This window comes from Cetorhinus maximus, chromosome 23 (genome assembly GCF_964194155.1).
Source record: "Cetorhinus maximus chromosome 23, sCetMax3.hap1.1, whole genome shotgun sequence".
In the NCBI taxonomy this organism is placed as follows: Eukaryota; Metazoa; Chordata; class Chondrichthyes; order Lamniformes; family Cetorhinidae; genus Cetorhinus; species Cetorhinus maximus.
In genome coordinates this window covers 17,785,884-17,803,253 of record NC_135901.1, presented here as the reverse complement: position 1 = coordinate 17,803,253, position 17,370 = coordinate 17,785,884, and the positions used below count along the sequence as shown (strand labels likewise).

At 45.6% G+C, this 17,370-nt stretch overlaps 1 pseudogene; it reads left to right on the top strand.

Moving 5' to 3' along the window:
• Positions 1-17,370, top strand: part of LOC144697862 (Ig heavy chain C region-like) — a 57,888-nt pseudogene extending 40,518 nt beyond the window's left edge.

Here is a 17,370-nt window from a genome sequence, read left to right as displayed (position 1 = left end):
GGAAATTCGAGCCTCCCTGACTGCAGCCGGCTGGCTTGCTGCCAAGTGCTGTGTGGAGCGGATTAGCTTGGATAAGAATGAACAAAATGGGATTTAGCCATTCAAACAATAAATGTTTCACACACGAAAGACACATTATAAAGGGTATTTCATCTATGGAAATATTTTACTGAATGCCGTGTACACTATGAGATTAAGCAGATCAGAAAATATTAAATTGACCATATGCTACTTAATTTATATTATTTCCAACTAAAAGGCATTCCAATTATTGAAGCCGGTTTATTAAGAGCTTCATGAAGTGCGAGAGAGCGATGCTGATGGTCCCAATCTCCCAGTCCAATGAGATGAGTGCAATGGCAAAAATTAAAAAGAAATTAAATTAAAAGAAAATTGTTGAATTGCCTTAAACCCGCAGGGATTCCTTGAATATTCTTAGAGTTGTGCGCTTCAATTGACCTGAGGGATTTCTTATACCTGATTAGGACCGTGTACTGTACAGTATAATTTGCGCTGATTTCGATTATTTAACAGTCCCTCTCATAGCTGCCAATGAGTGGAGAAATGACCAGTTCATGACCTGCTTCAGTGGAAGATAAAGCATTTATTCTTTTGATATTGTGTAATATGCCACAAAGTCCTGATATCCTGTGTTCCCAATATCCGTGAATGATAGACAGCCGGTGGCCAATCAAATCAGCTGCAATGATTTGGACGCTGAAGGATAATTTTGCTGATCTCCGTGTTCGTTCAGATTCATTAATTTCTCTGTCAAAAGTTGGTGTAAATTTTACGTTTCTCGGTCAACTCACTGTTTAATCATCAGGCAGGCGGGCTTCCTTTACCGCTAATTTTCACAGGGCTGTCTTCGGGTCAGGGGCTAATCGAGAAATGCAAGGAAAGACATTGTATAATGTGAGGAGATTCTTCTTATCTCCGGACCCAAATTGTACAGCGATAGCCACCAACACTGTAAATAGAATCACTTTGTTCATCCCCCGCATTTAGTTACATAAATCAATAATGATTCCTATGATTGATGATATTTTATTGCTGTAATGAGATAGAGACCCGGAGTTGCTGCAACACAGGCTAACAGTCCCTTTATTCCCTATTAATGTGATTAAATCGTTTTAGATTCAACCCCTTGTAATTAGTGTAGAAATCAATTGACTTAATTTACAATTGAATTAGTTATATTTATGGACTGATCCTTAACTGCAATTTCACCATTAGAGCCAATGAAGACATTACAATGAATCCATTCAGCCAAATATCCCGATACAGGTAAAATGTCCACTTTTAACAATATTGTAAATATCTGAGCCCATTCTGTTGGGGATGTGGAAGGTGGGGCGTGGATCGAGTCGCCGCCTCCACCAGGGAATCAACAGGCGGCGCCTGGAAACCCGCCCCCTTCTGCCGGGTATTTAAATGCCGCTCACTGGGACCGGAATCCAACAGTCCGGGAGTTGGTTTGTTCACTGAGTTCTGGACAGAACAGTTTTCCCCAAGCGACCAGAAAGATGAGGTCGGCGATTTCTCTCAGTTTGTTGCTGACTTTCTTATCCCGTGAGTAGTTTTTATTGTCCAAGTCTCTCACTGTTACTGTCTCAGTGTTAATCTCTCTCTCTGGAATGTTATAGAGTCAGGAATTGTTTCACCAGAATTAATCCTCGGTGTTTTTGATATATTTTTACAGGTGTCCAGTCGGATATTGTGTTGACTCAGCCTGAGACAGGGACCGGGCGCCCCGGAGGCTCCCTGAGACTGACCTGTAAAACCAGCGGCTTCGATCTTGGCAGCTACAGGATGTACTGGGTCCGACAGGTTCCCGGGCAGGGGCTGGAGTGGCTGGTTTACTACTATACTTCATCCAGCAACAGCTATGCCCCAGCAATTAAAGATCGATTTACTGCGTCCAAAGACACTTCAAGAAGCATCTTTTCCTTGGACATGACGAACCTGAAGATTGAAGACACCGCCATCTATTACTGTGCAAGATACCACAGCGAGAGGAACCAGGGCTGGACCCGAACAAGAGCAGATCCGAGAGAAACTCAATAACTTCCACCATAACCTGACGGTCAGTACTTGTTTCAAATGTAATATTAACTGTAATGATCAGGACCAGGCAACAAGCCGCTTCTGACAAAAGTAAAACAGCAAATTTAACAGGAAAACCTAACAAACCAATTGATATAATGGGCTGAGCTTTTGGCTGTGTTTATATTTACTGTTAACAGTTTCCGCAATCACAGACCTGGATATAATGTTCATTTTAATATGTCTGACACTTGGAGGAGGATCTCTGTTCATTGAGTTTTGTAAATTGCTGCATGAATTCTAAACCAGATCAGAAGTAAACGTCTATTTGAAGTGAATATTGAGAGGCAGCACTGAACAGAGAGTGGGTGCAGTTTTTGTGCGGGTGTATTTCACTGTGATACTACAGTGGGTCACAGTGCTGTGCACAGCGACATTCTCATACAAAAACGTCAGAGAAGGAGTTTGTTTAAATTGATGATCACTAACACAGCAGGAACGTCAAATAAAATGAGAGTTAAATAAAATAATGGGTAAAGGTTTGCAAAAATGTATGAGTCTTGCGCTTTGTTCGTGTTGACGGACACGCTAAATCTGCACAGAGGTCTTAAAAGTATTGCAATCACATTTATAAATATAATGAGCAGTACAAGCTAAAATATATCACTGATTCGTTCTTAAGCGAGTCGAAATCAGGTTTTTGAGAGCGCAGTGAAATTAAATCTCTGTATTTACAGTGAACAGTCTGCCGCAGTATTTGACATGGTGTGTCTCACTGTGATAACTGGGATGGCACAGCAGTTACTGTCAATGCAAAAACCCCTTAGCATTTATGGAGTCTGCCTAGGTCAATGTTCGCTTTTACAATCCAACTATATTTACAGTGAAGTATTATTTTTGTCCAGCACTGCCCAAAAAACATGGTTTAAGATTGAAAAACTGTGGTAATTGTCCATTCATCAGTTGGTGATTTCAGTAACATGTTCATGTGTTACCCTGTGAATTATAAAACGTGAGGGCCATTGATGAATTGTTAAAGATGTCCACAAACGCAAATAAAATTTCGTGAAGATTTATCGTGACCTCAATTTGCCTCTGACTGATGAATATTTAAAGTAATGTTGGATTTCTGTCTTTTTAGTGCAGGGACAGTTATTGTATGGCACAGCCCAGGGAGTGTAACACTATGACGCTATGGACTACTGGGGACAAGGGACCATGGTGACGGTGACTGCAGGTAAGAACCATGCACTTATTTGGCAATTGTTTTATTTGTGTCTTTGTTTTATATTTTTGTCTATTTTAATAATTTATTCGTTCACTGAAATGTGGGTTTGGTGGGTTCTGTGTTGAGAATTTATAATAATGTTTCATGTGATTCTGCTAAAAAAAAGTGTTTTTACGATTCGGCTGTTTCTCGACAAAAAGTGCTGCTGAGGGATTCAGTCCCTGATTGTTGTGATTTGGTGTTTATCTGCTGAGGATACTGTGTGGCCGGACTACTTGAAAGACCCAACGTCTGTTAAACAGTTTGACGTTTCTGCAATGTTTAATCTCGGTGACATCTAATGGCTGCTGGTTTTACCATCTGTTGCACAAGGGTTTAAATACATTTGAAATCTAACCCAATATCAGCAAAATATGCTTAAGTTTCAATATTAATTTATTGAACTTGTTCCGCCTACTCACAATGCTGTTGACATTATTCCATATTTCTTTTTAATTTAATTGTTCGTTCATTTGGTGACGAGCGGATTGTCTGGATTCGATATTGAGATTTTCTTGCAATGTGACATTGGATTCTGTTGGAAGCGTTTGTGGAATTGAGCTGCTTCTCCATGAAACGCGTTTCAGCCCCTCAGTGGTGTGATTTTGGTGTTTTTCTGCTGAGGGGATTGTGTGTCTGGGTGACTTTGAATAAGTAGAATTTGTGAAACGTTTTGGCGGTTCTGCATTGTTTCTGCATTGTTTAAACTCGGTGATATTGAGCGGTTACACGTTTTGTGATTGAATGGAAACAGTCTCCGCGTTTGTAACTGCTTGAAGCGCGACTGTCGGCAGAAAACAGACAGGCTTCAGAAATGGAAAGAAGCATTTAAAGATGTGTTAGAACATTTTGTTTTTTATTTTAAATGATAATTGCAGATTAAACTAAACGATGGATTTTGACGCCCATTCAGAACATAATTCGGTACTGCAATCAAAAACTACATGATTAACAAGTTTGCAAATTATAGAGTAAATTTAATATAATTCAAACAATTGTAATGAGGTAATATTTATCCATATTGACTGAACAGTTTTCATATTAACATAATTGCTCATTAGTCGCCTTTCACAATTCTGCAGTGCACTGCAAACAATTAACATGATCGGGAAAGTTTTTGGGCTGGAATCATTATACATGAAACTATTCCAATAAGAATATATTGATTCTGCAGCCGTGTTCAGTTTCACAAGAGAGTTTGATTTATTTATTATATCCCTGATTACGCTTGCATTTACTGAAAGAGGATTTTGACATTGCAGTTTGGTAATATGTGTATCCGGTACTTACATTCTTTCTGTCCAGCCGTAACCATATTATTCCTTCAATGTCATTGGGATTTGGATAGCGAGATAATTGTCACGAATCTAATCTTAAATAGTTTTCTGAGAGGTGGAAGTGGCTGGCAGTAAAGGAGTTGCTCTTACATTTTTTTGAACTGTAGGAAGGTGCAGACTGCATATGAATAGAGATTGACAAGTAAAAGCTTGAAATTCGAACAGATTAATGTATTTGCAAACGTTACTATTAGTTTTAAACTTTTTAATAACAACACCCCTTCTCCCATAGCTGTGCTGTACACAGGATAGAATTATAGAAGAGCAGATTATATCCGTGCGTTATGCTTAATTCTTAGTAAATATTAAATTGAAGAACAAAATCTCGAATCAATTTGCTGATTATACTTCAGTATCGTAGATGATCTGAATGAATTGTTCTCATCAAGTTTTGTACTGATCAATTTGGATCTTCTTTCAACGAACAGTATATTTAATAATTAAATCATAGGGATTGTGTGAATCGCGGGATTAATATATTTTTAAAATGCCAGAGTTAGTAAATCTAGGAAGCATTTTTATTGATAAAAACAACTGCCAGGAACTTTTTTTTAACATATAGTTTCGAGCTCAGAGAGTTTATAAACTCAAGAGAACCGCTTTAGCAAACAAATGCTGTTACAGCCCATCGACAGTTAATGCGATGTGACCCCGGCCAGATTTGAAAATATTTAAAATATTCCACTCATAAATTCATTGTGTGAATTACTCGATGAGAACAGATGGAATTTATGTTTTCTCAATGCGTTCAGAAACACGCATAGTTTACAATTTTCTACGTTAAAACAGAGCAGGAGAAGTAAAAATAAAAAAGTAAAATTGTAAATAGTGATTAGATTTAAGTAAAATTGATATACATGTCTGAATGTTTCCATCTAGTAATTTGAAGTTTATTGTTTAAACATTGTTTCAGTGTCAGGTTGATTTAAATAAACCCCAAATATTTCACAAAGTACCAGGGAGAAACAAATTTTCCATTTTTGAAAACCATTTTATTATAAAGTAGAAATCAGCAAACAAGAGAATGAATTGACGATAACAAGATAATTAACTTACAATATAATATGAATGTTAATTAATTCAACATAAATGAATTCCAACAATTGAATAGTATACTGGACATTATAGTGAATGCAACATCTCAAAGGGCGGGGAGAATCTTTAATTGTATTCGAAATGAAGTAGGAAAATAATACTTTTCTTACTCAGCTGTGCTCAGCTCGATAAGCCTCGATGATTTTATTGGTTCTACTTATATCTAAAATCAAATCAAATCAGTGGGTAATCGGTTTTTAATGTGGATGTTTCCTGATTTGTTTAATTCTTACCCTGCCACTGAGTCTGTTACGGACACCAAATTATCCTGAATCTGTAATATTTGCTGTGCTCATTTTCAGGGTAACTTAAATCTTACATTGTTTGGAGATTTGAGACAGACAGAGAATTAGATGGACTTCAAAGGGAGTTTTGAAATGAAAATCAGATTAATTTCAAAGAAGTTGTAGAATAATTGTAGCAAATTGGCCATTGATCAATTAGAATCAAACAGCTTGAATGAAATGGACAGATTGAACAGATCTATCTGAGGGGAACTCGATTGTTGCATCATTTGTGTCTGTTCTGTTTCTGTGCGCGTGGTCACTGTGCTGGGACCAGGAATCTTCCTGGCTGGTTGTAAACATTCTGGTTCGCTCTCCTATAAATTGTAAAGTGCAATTTGATTTATTTCTTCAAAAAACTTGTATCTGTGAGAAATGTGAAAGTTTGAATTTTTGACCAGGCGCCTCAGAAATGAGATACCCAACCCATTGTGACAGTCAGAAAGGACAATTCAGAAACGACAGACAGGCTGTCGAAGGAGATTTGGTCTATTTTAAGCCAGTGATGTTTCTGTCTTGGGAGTGTTCTGTTAGGCAATGCAGAGAGGGTTTTATCCTATTTTAATCCGTGCTGTAGCAGTCCTTGACCTATTTAGTTGGACAGTGCGGAGGAAGAAATTAACCTGTATCTTATTATTAATCCTATCATAGGATGTTGGGGTCGCTGGCAAGGCCAGCATTTGTTGCCCATCCCTAATTACCCCTTGAGGAAGTGTTGAAATGCCGCCTCCTTGAATAGCTGCAGGTTCACTCACAGTTCAGTTAGGTCGGGAGTTCCAGGATTTTGACCCATTGACAGTCATGGGGCATTTGGGGAAAAGGTGCCGGCATCACTCTACCAAAAACTGAGTCATTGGATTGCCGCCTGCAGGGGGAGGAATGAATGACTGAAATGAAAGCATGAGGAGAACATTCGGCCCTTCGATCCTGCCCTCCATTCAGTCAGATCATGGCTGATCTCCCTCGACACACTCAGTCTCTTTACCACACACCCTCACTCACTCTGTCAAACACGCTTTCTTTCACACACGTGCACTCTCTCTCACATGCACTCTTTCTGACAGCCACACTCTCTCTCTTTCTCTCTCTGTCACACACACTTTCTTTCTTTCACACACAAACTCTCTCTAACACGCACACACTCTGTCTCTCACGCATTTCCTCTCTTTCACTCACACTCTCACACAGGCACTCACATTCTCTCATACACATACATTCGCACCTACACACAGTCTTACACACATGCACACTAACTCTCTCACACACACATGCACTCACTCTTTCTCACACATGCACTCTCACACACACATTCTCTCTCTCTCTCACACACACACACATGCACATACCCACTCTCTCTCTCACATACATGCACCCTCTCTCCCACACACTCTCACCCATGCACACACTCTCCATTCTCTCTCACACACACATACAGACACATCACACACTCACTCACAAACACATCCTCATTCTCTCTCTCATGCACACACAGAAACACAAACACATTCCCTCTCAAACATACACACTCTGTTTCACTCACACATGCACTCTCTCTCATTCTCTCTCACTCTCTCACACACACTTTTACTTCCTATCACTCACACCTGTACACACAAACTCCCTCTCTCTCTCACACACACACATTCTCTATCGCAAACATTCTCACACGTATACTCCCTATGACACACACATACATACACACACTCTCCCTCTTTCTCACACACACTCTCTCTCTCCCTCTCTCACACACATGCACACACATGCGCACACACCACGCTCTCTCTCTCTCTCTCTCTCCCTCTCTCACACTCTCTCTCTCACACACTTTTTTTCTCTCTCTCTCACAAACCTATAAAATACTTACAGGACTAGACAGGGTAGATGAAGGAAGGATGTTCCTGATGGTGGGGAGAATTCCAGAACCAGGGGTCACAGTCTGAGGATATGGGGTAGACCATTTAGGACTGAGATGAGGAGAAATTTCTTCACCCAGAGAGTGGTGAGTCTGTGGAATTCGTTACCACAGAAAGTAGTTGAGACCAAAACATTGTATGTTTTCAAGAATGAGTTAGATATAGAACTTGGGGCGAAAGGGATCACAGGGTTTGGGGAGAAAGCGGGAGTAGGCTATTGATTTGGATGGTCAGTCATGATCATAATGAATGGTGGAGCAGGCTCGAAGGGCCGAATGGCCTGCTCCTGCTCCTAGTTTCTATGTTTCTATATAAATACACACACACTTGCATGCACACTCTCTCTCACGCACACATACACACATTCTCACACACAGATGTGGGCTGAAAAGATTCATTGCAGAATAAAAATCCGGTAAGCTGCATGTTCATTGTTACATTTCTAATGTATTTTTGTGGAAAATGAAATTACACAGGTGACATCACTATATATGTGGAGAATTTCCAAGTGTGGAACCAGACACAAAGAAACAAGAAAAGGGAGGGATGTGACGGAGACCACGGCCGCCAGGATCCCCAATACTGGTGCACACTTGGTGCAAGATGCCTGCACGGCCAATCCTGGTTTTGCTGTAACCTTCCCCTCCAGCCCCCTCAGTCTGCCTATTCGCGCACTGACACGGGTTTCTTAAAGAAAGACATCGGCATTAAAGCAGCTGGCCAGCGATCTACACTGCTGCCTGACTTTACACAGCCGGTGTTACTGAAAGCTGATCAATATGGAGAATCGGGACAGGATCTATGGAGAGGAAGAGGAAGAGGTGGAGGTGGTGGAGCCGAATGGAGGAACCCCCAGCTCGGCTGTGGACAACAGGCAACGGAAAGCTGAGCCAGAGCAGAAAATCATCTGGAGGAACATCGCCTTGATGAGCCTGCAGCACCTGGGCACCCTCACTACCCACAATCACTCACCCTCACTACCCACAATCACTCACGCTCACTCACCATCAATCACTCACTCACCGTCACTCACCCACCCTCACTCACTCACCCACACTCGCTCACCCTCGCTCACTCACCCACCTTCATTCATCCTCATTCACTCACCATCAATTGCTCATTCACCCGCACTCACTCACACACCCTCACTCACCCTTACACACCCAGCCTCATTGACACTCATTCATCCACCCTTACTGATCCACCCTCACTTATCCTCACTCAAACTCACTCACCCACCCATCCTCACTCACCTACATTCACTCACACTCAATAACTCATCCACCCACCCTCACACACCCACTCACCCTCATTCACATCCCCACCCTCACATAACCACCAACCCTCACTCACCTACCCTCATTCAATCACCTACGCTCATTCACTCATCCACCCTCACCCACCCACATTCAGACACCCACCCACGCTCACTCACCACTCACCCTCACTCATTCCTTCACTCACCCACGCAACCTCACTCACCCAGCCACCCACCCTCAGTCTGTCACTCAGCCACCCTCACTTTGTCAATCATGCACACGCTCACTCACACGATCACTTATCATAAATCGGTGTGTGGGAGGGCGGGAACAACGGGGAAGAGAGACCTGGAAGCGAGGCCTGAGGCCTAGCAGATCCGGAAAGTGGAGCATGGCCCAAGGGTGTGACGAGCGTCGGTGGAAATGGCAGAGAAGCGGGGCTAAAGCGTAGAGAGCCTGGGGGAAAGGGCAGGGAGGCGGGGGGAAGGGAAGAGAGTCAGGGAAAAGGGCAGCGATCCAGCAGAAGGTACATAGAGATGAGGCAAAGGTCAGTGAGTCGGGGAACGGGCATAGACCCGTGGAGTAAGTGCAGACAGCTGGGGGAGAAAGGGTAGAGAGGAGGGAGGGGGAAAGGGCAGAGAGGCGGGAGGGGTAAAGGACAGAGGGAGAAGGGGCAGAGAGGTGGGAGGGGGAAAGGGCAGAGAGGGAGAAGGGGGCAAGGGCAGAGAGGGGGGAGGGGTCAAGGGCAGAGGGGGGAGGGGTCAAGGGCAGAGAGGGGGGAGGGGTCAAGGGCAGAGAGGGGGGAGGGGGCAAGGACAGAGAGGGAGAAGGGGGCAAGGGCAGAGAGGGAGAAGGGGGCAAGGGCAGAGAGGGAGAAGGGGGCAAGGGCAGAGAGGGAGAAGGGGGCAAGGGCAGAGAGGGAGAAGGGGGCAAGGGCAGAGAGGCGGCGGGGGAAAGGGCAGAGAGGGGGAGGGGGCAAGGGCAGAGGGGGAGAAGGGGGCAAGGGCATGGAGCGGTGAGGGGGCAAGGGCAGAGAGCGGTGAGGGGGCAAGGGCAGAGAGGGGGCAGAGGACAAGGGCAGTGAGACAGAGGGGGGAAAGGGCAGAGAGACAGAGGGGGGAAAGGGCAGAGAGACAGAGGGGGGAAAGGGCAGAGAGGCGGAGGGGGAAAGGGCAGAGAGGCGGAGGGGGAAAGGGCAGAGAGGCGGAGGGGGAAAGGGCAGAGAGGCGGAGGGGGAAAGGGCAGCGAGGCGGAGGGGGAAAGGGCAGCGAGGCGGAGGGGGAAAGGGCAGCGAGGCGGAGGGGGAAAGGGCAGCGAGGCGGAGGGGGAAAGGGCAGCGAGGCGGAGGGGGAAAGGGCAGCGAGGCGGGAGGGGGAAAGGACAGAGAGGCGGGAGGGGGAAAGGGCAGAGAGGCGGGAGAGGGAAAGGGCAGAGAGGCGGGAGAGGGAAAGGGCAGAGAGGCGGGAGAGGGAAAGGGCAGAGAGGCGGGAGGGGGAAAGGGCAGAGAGGCGGGAGAGGGAAAGGGCAGAGAGGCGGGAGGGGGAAAGGGCAGAGAGGCGGGAGGGGGAAAGGACAGAGCAGCGGGGAGGTTCAGGGTAGAGAAGTGAGGGGGGGGGGAAGGGCAGAGTGATAGGGGAAATATCAGCGAGCCGGGGGAAAGGTCACAGAGTCAGGAGAAAGTGCAGAGGGCCTTGGAGTAAGTTCAGAGAGCAGGGGGAGAAAGGGCAGAGAGGCGGAGGGGGGAAAGGGCAGAGAGGCGGAGGGGGGAAAGGGCAGAGAGGCGGAGGGGGGAAAGGGCAGAGAGGCGGAGGGGGGAAAGGGCAGAGAGGCGGAGGGGGGAAAGGGCAGAGAGGCGGAGGGGGGAAAGGGCAGAGAGGCGGAGGGGGGAAAGGGCAGAGAGGCGGAGGGGGGAAAGGGCAGAGAGGCGGAGGGGGGAAAGGGCAGAGAGGCGGAGGGGGGAAAGGGCAGAGAGGCGGAGGGGGGAAAGGGCAGAGAGGCGGGAGGGGGGAAAGGGCAGAGAGGCGGGTGGGGGGAGGGCAGAGAGGTGGGAGAGGGAAAGGGCAGAGAGGCGGAGGGGGGAAAGGGCAGAGAGGCGGAGGGGGGAAAGGGCAGAGAGGCGGGAGAGGGAAAGGGCAGAGCGCAGGGGAGGTTCAGGGCAGAGAAGCGAGGGGCAGTGGAAGGGCAGAGAGATGATGGAAAGGGCAGAGAGATGGAGGAAAGTTCAGCGAGCCAGGGGAAAGGTCAGAGAGTTGGGCGAAAGTGCAGAGAGCTGGGGGAGAAAGGGCAGGAAGATGGGAGGGTGACAGGGCAGACAGGCGAGGGTGAAGGGTAGTGAGGTGACGGAAAGGTCAGCGAACAGGGGTAAAATTCAGAGAGCCGGGCGAAAGCGCAGTGAGCCGTGGAGTAAATGCAAAATGCTGGGGGAGACAGGACAGCGAGGCGGGAGGGGGAAAGGGCAGAGAGGCGGAGGAGAAAGGGCAGAGAGGCGGAGGAGAAAGGGCAGAGAGGCGGAGGAGAAAGGGCAGAGAGGCGGAGGAGAAAGGTCAGAGAGGAGGTGGCGAAAGGGCAGAGAGGAGGGGGGGAAGGACAGAGAGGCGATGGAACGGGCAGAGAAATGGGGGAAAGGTCAGAGAGCCGGGCGAAAGTGCAGAGAATCTTGGATTAAGTGCAGAGAGCTGGGGGAGAAAGGGCAGAGAGGCGGGGGTTGGGGGAAGCGCAGAGAGTCGGGCTATACCGGGGAGAACCGGGTGAAAGCAGTTGCGAGCCGAGGCCCCAGGCGCCCTGGGTCCCACTCTCCCTATCTCTTCCTCTCTCTCCCTCATTGTCTCTCCTCCTCCTGAAATCCTTTCTATTCCCGGGGAAAGGCGCTAAGTGCCTGGGATAGAAGGGAGACAATGTCTCCGTGCGCTTCCCCCGGCTCCCTGCGCCTTTCTCCAGCGGGTGTTCGCTGCCCCTCCAATCACAACCTGTTTGTCTCCCACTTTTACTGCTGATAGGCCCACAAGCCAGCCTATCAGCCGGTAACAGGATAGAAGACACGCCTGTGATTGGAGGAGCAATTGAAGATACGGATACCTTCAACTCCATTTACCCGTTTTACCAGCATTTTGAACAACGGCTCCAGGGTCCATAAAGAGGGGCTTCGGGAGCCACAATCCAGCCACGGGACACGGATGGGACAAACCCGTAATAAAGGAAAATAAGGAAATGGGCAGAGAAGTTGCACAAATATTTTGGCCTTAACGAGGTGGTTGCTAAAATAGCACAGGCATTGGTTTTAATTTTCCAAAATTCCCTAGATTCTGGAAAGGTCTCATCAGATTGGAAAATAGAGAATGAGACTTTTATATTAATTAAAGGAGGGAAAGGGAAAGCAAGAAACTACAGGCCAATGAGCTTAACATCTGTCAGAACAAAAGTGCTGGAATCGATTATTATGGAGTCTATCACGGGTCACTCAGAAAATCCAAATGCAATTATGTGGATCCATCATGGTTTTGTGAAAGGGAAATCATGTTTTGCTGATTTATTTGAGGCCTTGCGAGGAAGCAAAAAGGAACATGAATAAAGGAGAACCTGTGGATGTGCTGTGCTTGCGCTCCCAGAAGGCATTTGACAAAGTGGCACATCAAAGGTTACTACACAAAATAATGGTGTCGGCTGTCACAGTTCAGCATGGGTAGAAGTTTGGTTAGCTAACAGGAAACAGAGAGTTGGGATAAATTGTTTATTTTAGGTTGGCAAGATGTGACAGGTGAAGTGCCATAGGGATCAATGATGCGGCCTCAACTATTTACAATTTATATCAATGACTGAACGAAAGGACTGAATGAATTTGCTAAATTTGCTGATAACACAAAGATAGATAGGAACGTAAATGGTGAAGAGGGGACAAAGGTCAGCAAAGGGACATAGATAGGTTAAGTGAGTGGGCAAAAAAATGAAGATGCCGTATAATGTGGAAAAATATAAACTTGTCCACTTTGGATTGAAGAATACAAAATCAGCATATTATTGAAAGGGAGAGAGATTGCAGAACCCTGAGGTACAGAGGAATGTGGATCCCTTCGTGCATGAATCACAAAAAGTTATAACACAGGAACAGCAAGTGATGAGGAAGGTAAAGGGAATCTTGTCATTTACTACAAAGGGAATAGAATATAAAAATAAGAATGTTTTGCTACAGTTTAACAGGGCGTTGATGAGACCCCGTCTGAATTACTGTGTCCAGATTTGGTCTCATTTAAGAAAGGTTATAAAAGCATTAGAAGCTCTTCAGAGAATGTTCATATAAATGATACTGAGAGGTGTTGTCGGTTATCTCATGAGGAGAGTTTGGATAGGCTGGGCCTGTGTCCATTGGATTTTAAAATAATGAGAGCTGATTTTATTGAAACATATAAGATCCTGAGGGAAATTGACAGGGTGGATGCTGAAAGGATGTTTCCCCTTGTGAGAGAAACTAACGATAGGGAACACGGTTTAAAAATAAGAGGTCTCTCATTTCAGACGGAAATGAAGACATTTTATTTTTCTCTCAAAGGTCGTGAAACTTTGGAACTCTCTTCCCCAGAGAGCGATGGAGGAGGAGTCATTAATATTTCCAGGCAGAGGTAGAGAGATTCTTCATTGACAAGGGAGTCAAAGGTTAGCGGAGAGTAGGCAGGAATGTGGAGTTAACGCCACAATCAGATCAGCTATGATCGGAGTGATTGGTGGAGGAGGCTCGAGAGGCAGAATGCCCTACTCCCGCTACTAATCCGCATGTTCATATGTACATACGATTGGAAAATGTTGTACTTACTGTAACTGCTATTCAGTTTAGAGTTCTATGGTCATTATATAGGTACCATTGCAAAGGTACTTTCGAAGGGTCGTTGCTATTCTTTGTTTTGGGGGGACGTGGAGAGGGGAGGGGGCATCAGCCAATTTGAACAGATCCAATTTCCAAACTGCAATGATATGAATGACGAGACAATTTCTCTATCACCAAGTGCTGTTGATTGAGAAATAAATGGTGGCGAAATAATGGGGGAAATCCTCTGCTCTTCCATTTTAGTCCACTGAAAGGTTGTCATTCAGATGACATCAAAATGTTCTATTTTAGTCATGGGATAGAGGCGGGAAAAGAGGTGTGGGTTTCTAAAGAGGGAACTGACAGGTGAGGGTCACCAAATGATGGAAATAATAAATGATCAAATGTGGATGTGGGTTTTAGTTGGAATATATTAGGATATGTTTATAGTTATAGTCAAATTTTGAGTTGTTTGGTGACTGAATGTTCACAAATCACAGTGTCTAACTTGTTCAATCGGCCTTTCTTTCCCAGCGACACCGTCTCCGCCCACTCTCGACAGCCTGGTCTCCTCCTGCCAGCAACACAACACCGACGGCTCCGTCACCTACGGCTGTTTGGCGATGGACTACTCCCCAGAAATCACTAGCCTGACCTGGAAGAAAGATGGGCAGCCGATGACTGGATTTAAGACTTACCCGTCAGTGAGAAACCAGAAGGGAACCTTCACCCTGAGCAGCCAGTTAACCATCACCGAGTGAGAGGGAGAATGCAGCAAAATCAAGTGTGAGGTTCAATACAGCGGCTCAGCCAAGAGCATTAAAATGCAATGTAAGTGTTGGGGAACCTGTGAGAAACAGAAAGGCTGTGATTAACCTGTACAGGGCCTTGGTTATAACACATTTATAGTGCTCTGCATAGATTTGATCCCTGCAAATTCTAGGGTTACTGTCTATTAACGGAAAAGAACCTATTAAAATATAGGAATTAATTGTGTCTGTTATCAATTTCTTCTCCCAGAAATGTTTAACCTGTGTTTCTTGAAGGTCCTCCTGATATCTTCCCTCCAACTGTTCTCCTCACCGTGAGTTCCCGGGAAGAAATCACAACCAACAAATTTGCAACCGCCGTCTGTTCAATCGTCGATTTCCGACCAAATCCAATCACAGTGAAGTGGCTGAAGAATGGACAACCCATGGATTCAGGAATTGTCACCTCTCCCGCCTTTGAAGTGAACGGGAACTTCTCGGCGACCAGTCGGCTGAAAGTCTCCGCTGGGGAATGGTTCAGCGACGCGGTCTATACCTGTCAGGTCACTCACCAAGGGATCACCCAAAGTCGAAACGCCACCAAGTGTGAGGGTAAGAAATACAAACCGAGGAAGCAATAGATCATTCTGCTCTCCGATGTTAATCAAATCAGGAATTTATTGCAGTTAGTAGACGGAACAACTTCTAATTTACTATCATGTAGTTATTGTTTAATTCCGATGTAAGGGCTGCATTCGGATTGTTCACCATTAAGGATTTTATCACGTCACGTCTCTGCATTGACGTCACAGAATGAGTGAGGTGGACTTGACATTAGCTTTACCCTGAGTCAGGGTCTGGAACCCTTCACTGGTAACAGCTTCGGGATAGAGTGTTGGAAAGTGCATCCACCCTATTTATAAAACGGCTTTCAGTACTGCATTCCAGGGCCCAGGAATGGTATATTTGTATTGGGACTGGGGCAACATAGATTCATGAGAATGTCACCGGGGCTGAAGGACTTAAATTATGAGAACGATTTACACAGACCAAGCTGGTTTTCCATTGTGTAAAGAAAATAAAAGACGATATTTAGAGGTTGATATGTCCAAGGTGATTTATTCTCCTTCAGGGAGTGAAGGCTGAATACTGCTGTCCTGCTCCTGAAGGTGAAACTTTGGTTGATCTTCATTTCTGTCTCACAGGCCCAGACCACTGCCCCAACGATCCCACAATTACTCTACTGCCACCGCCAATAGAACAGGTCTTACTGGAGGCCACCGTGAACTTAACCTGCATCGTTTCTAATGCTCCTCATGGAGTCCTCGTGTCCTGGACACAAGAGAAGAAGCCTTTGAAATCAGAGATCGCCGTCCAACCGGGAGAGGATCCCGACAGCGTGGTCAGCAACGTAAACATCTCGACACAAGTCTGGCTGAGTGGGGCTGAGTTCTATTGCGTGGTGAGCAATCAGGATCTGCCGACTCCTTTAAGAAGTTCCATCCACAAGGAAACAGGTGAGCGGTGAGATTGAAGCAATAAGTAGTTCAATGTGTCTATTTCCAGTGTAAGTGTAAGAATCAATATTTACTATTCAGTGTATTTATGGTCTACTCTGATTAGCAATTTCGCCAACTAAACGCTCTGGGCTTGTGGACTTTCAGGGGGAAATTGATAAGTAGATGAATGAACAATGAACTGAAGGCTGTGCCATTGGGTTTAGATGAAGCAAGATGGGAGGAGCCTGGTGCGAAGCTGAAACACCAACACAGACCAGTTGGGCCGAATGGCCTGTTTCTTTGCTGTAAACTTTGAGAACCTTTCTCGTCCAACCCCATAAGTTCTCAGGGAAAAGGATTGTATCCACATCTGCCCCGAGCTGGAAAACCGGACAGATCCCAAAGATTTTTATTTATTAATTCATGGCATGTGGGCGTCGCTGGCTGGGCCAGCGTTTAATGCCCACCCCTAATTGCCCTTGACAAGGTGGTGTTGAGCTGCCTTCTTGAACCGCTGCAGCCCATGTGATGTAGATACACCCACAGTGCTGTTAGGGAGGGAGTTCCAGGATTTTGATTCAGCTATAGTGAAGGATCGGTGATATATTTCCAAGAAGTGGATAATGAAACCCCTTAATATTCATCACAAAACACGTTTCTCTCACATCTAACCAGCGGTTTCATTGTCTACGAAATTATCCAGTTTATTGACATTTATTGTACATTTTCTGCAAGTACAAAACTGCGGGAACCGTCCGTGTCTGTCCTCCTGCCCTCGGCAGAAGATGTCTCCGCTCAGAGATTCGTCTCCCTCAGCTGCTTGGTGAGAGGTTTCTCCCCCAGAGAGATCTTCGTCAAGTGGACCGTCAATGACAAGCCGGTGAATCCCGGGAACTACAAGAACACCGGGGTGGTGGCGGAGAACGGCAATAGCTCCTTCTTCATGTACAGCCTGTTATCCATTGCAGCGGAGGAGTAGGCCAGCGGCGCTTCTTACTCCTGTGTGGTGGGACATGAAGCGATCCCCTTGAAGATCATCAACAGAACGGTTGATAAATCCAGTGGTAAACCGAGTTTTGTGAATATTTCCCTTGCACTGATGGACACCGTTAATTCATGCCAATGA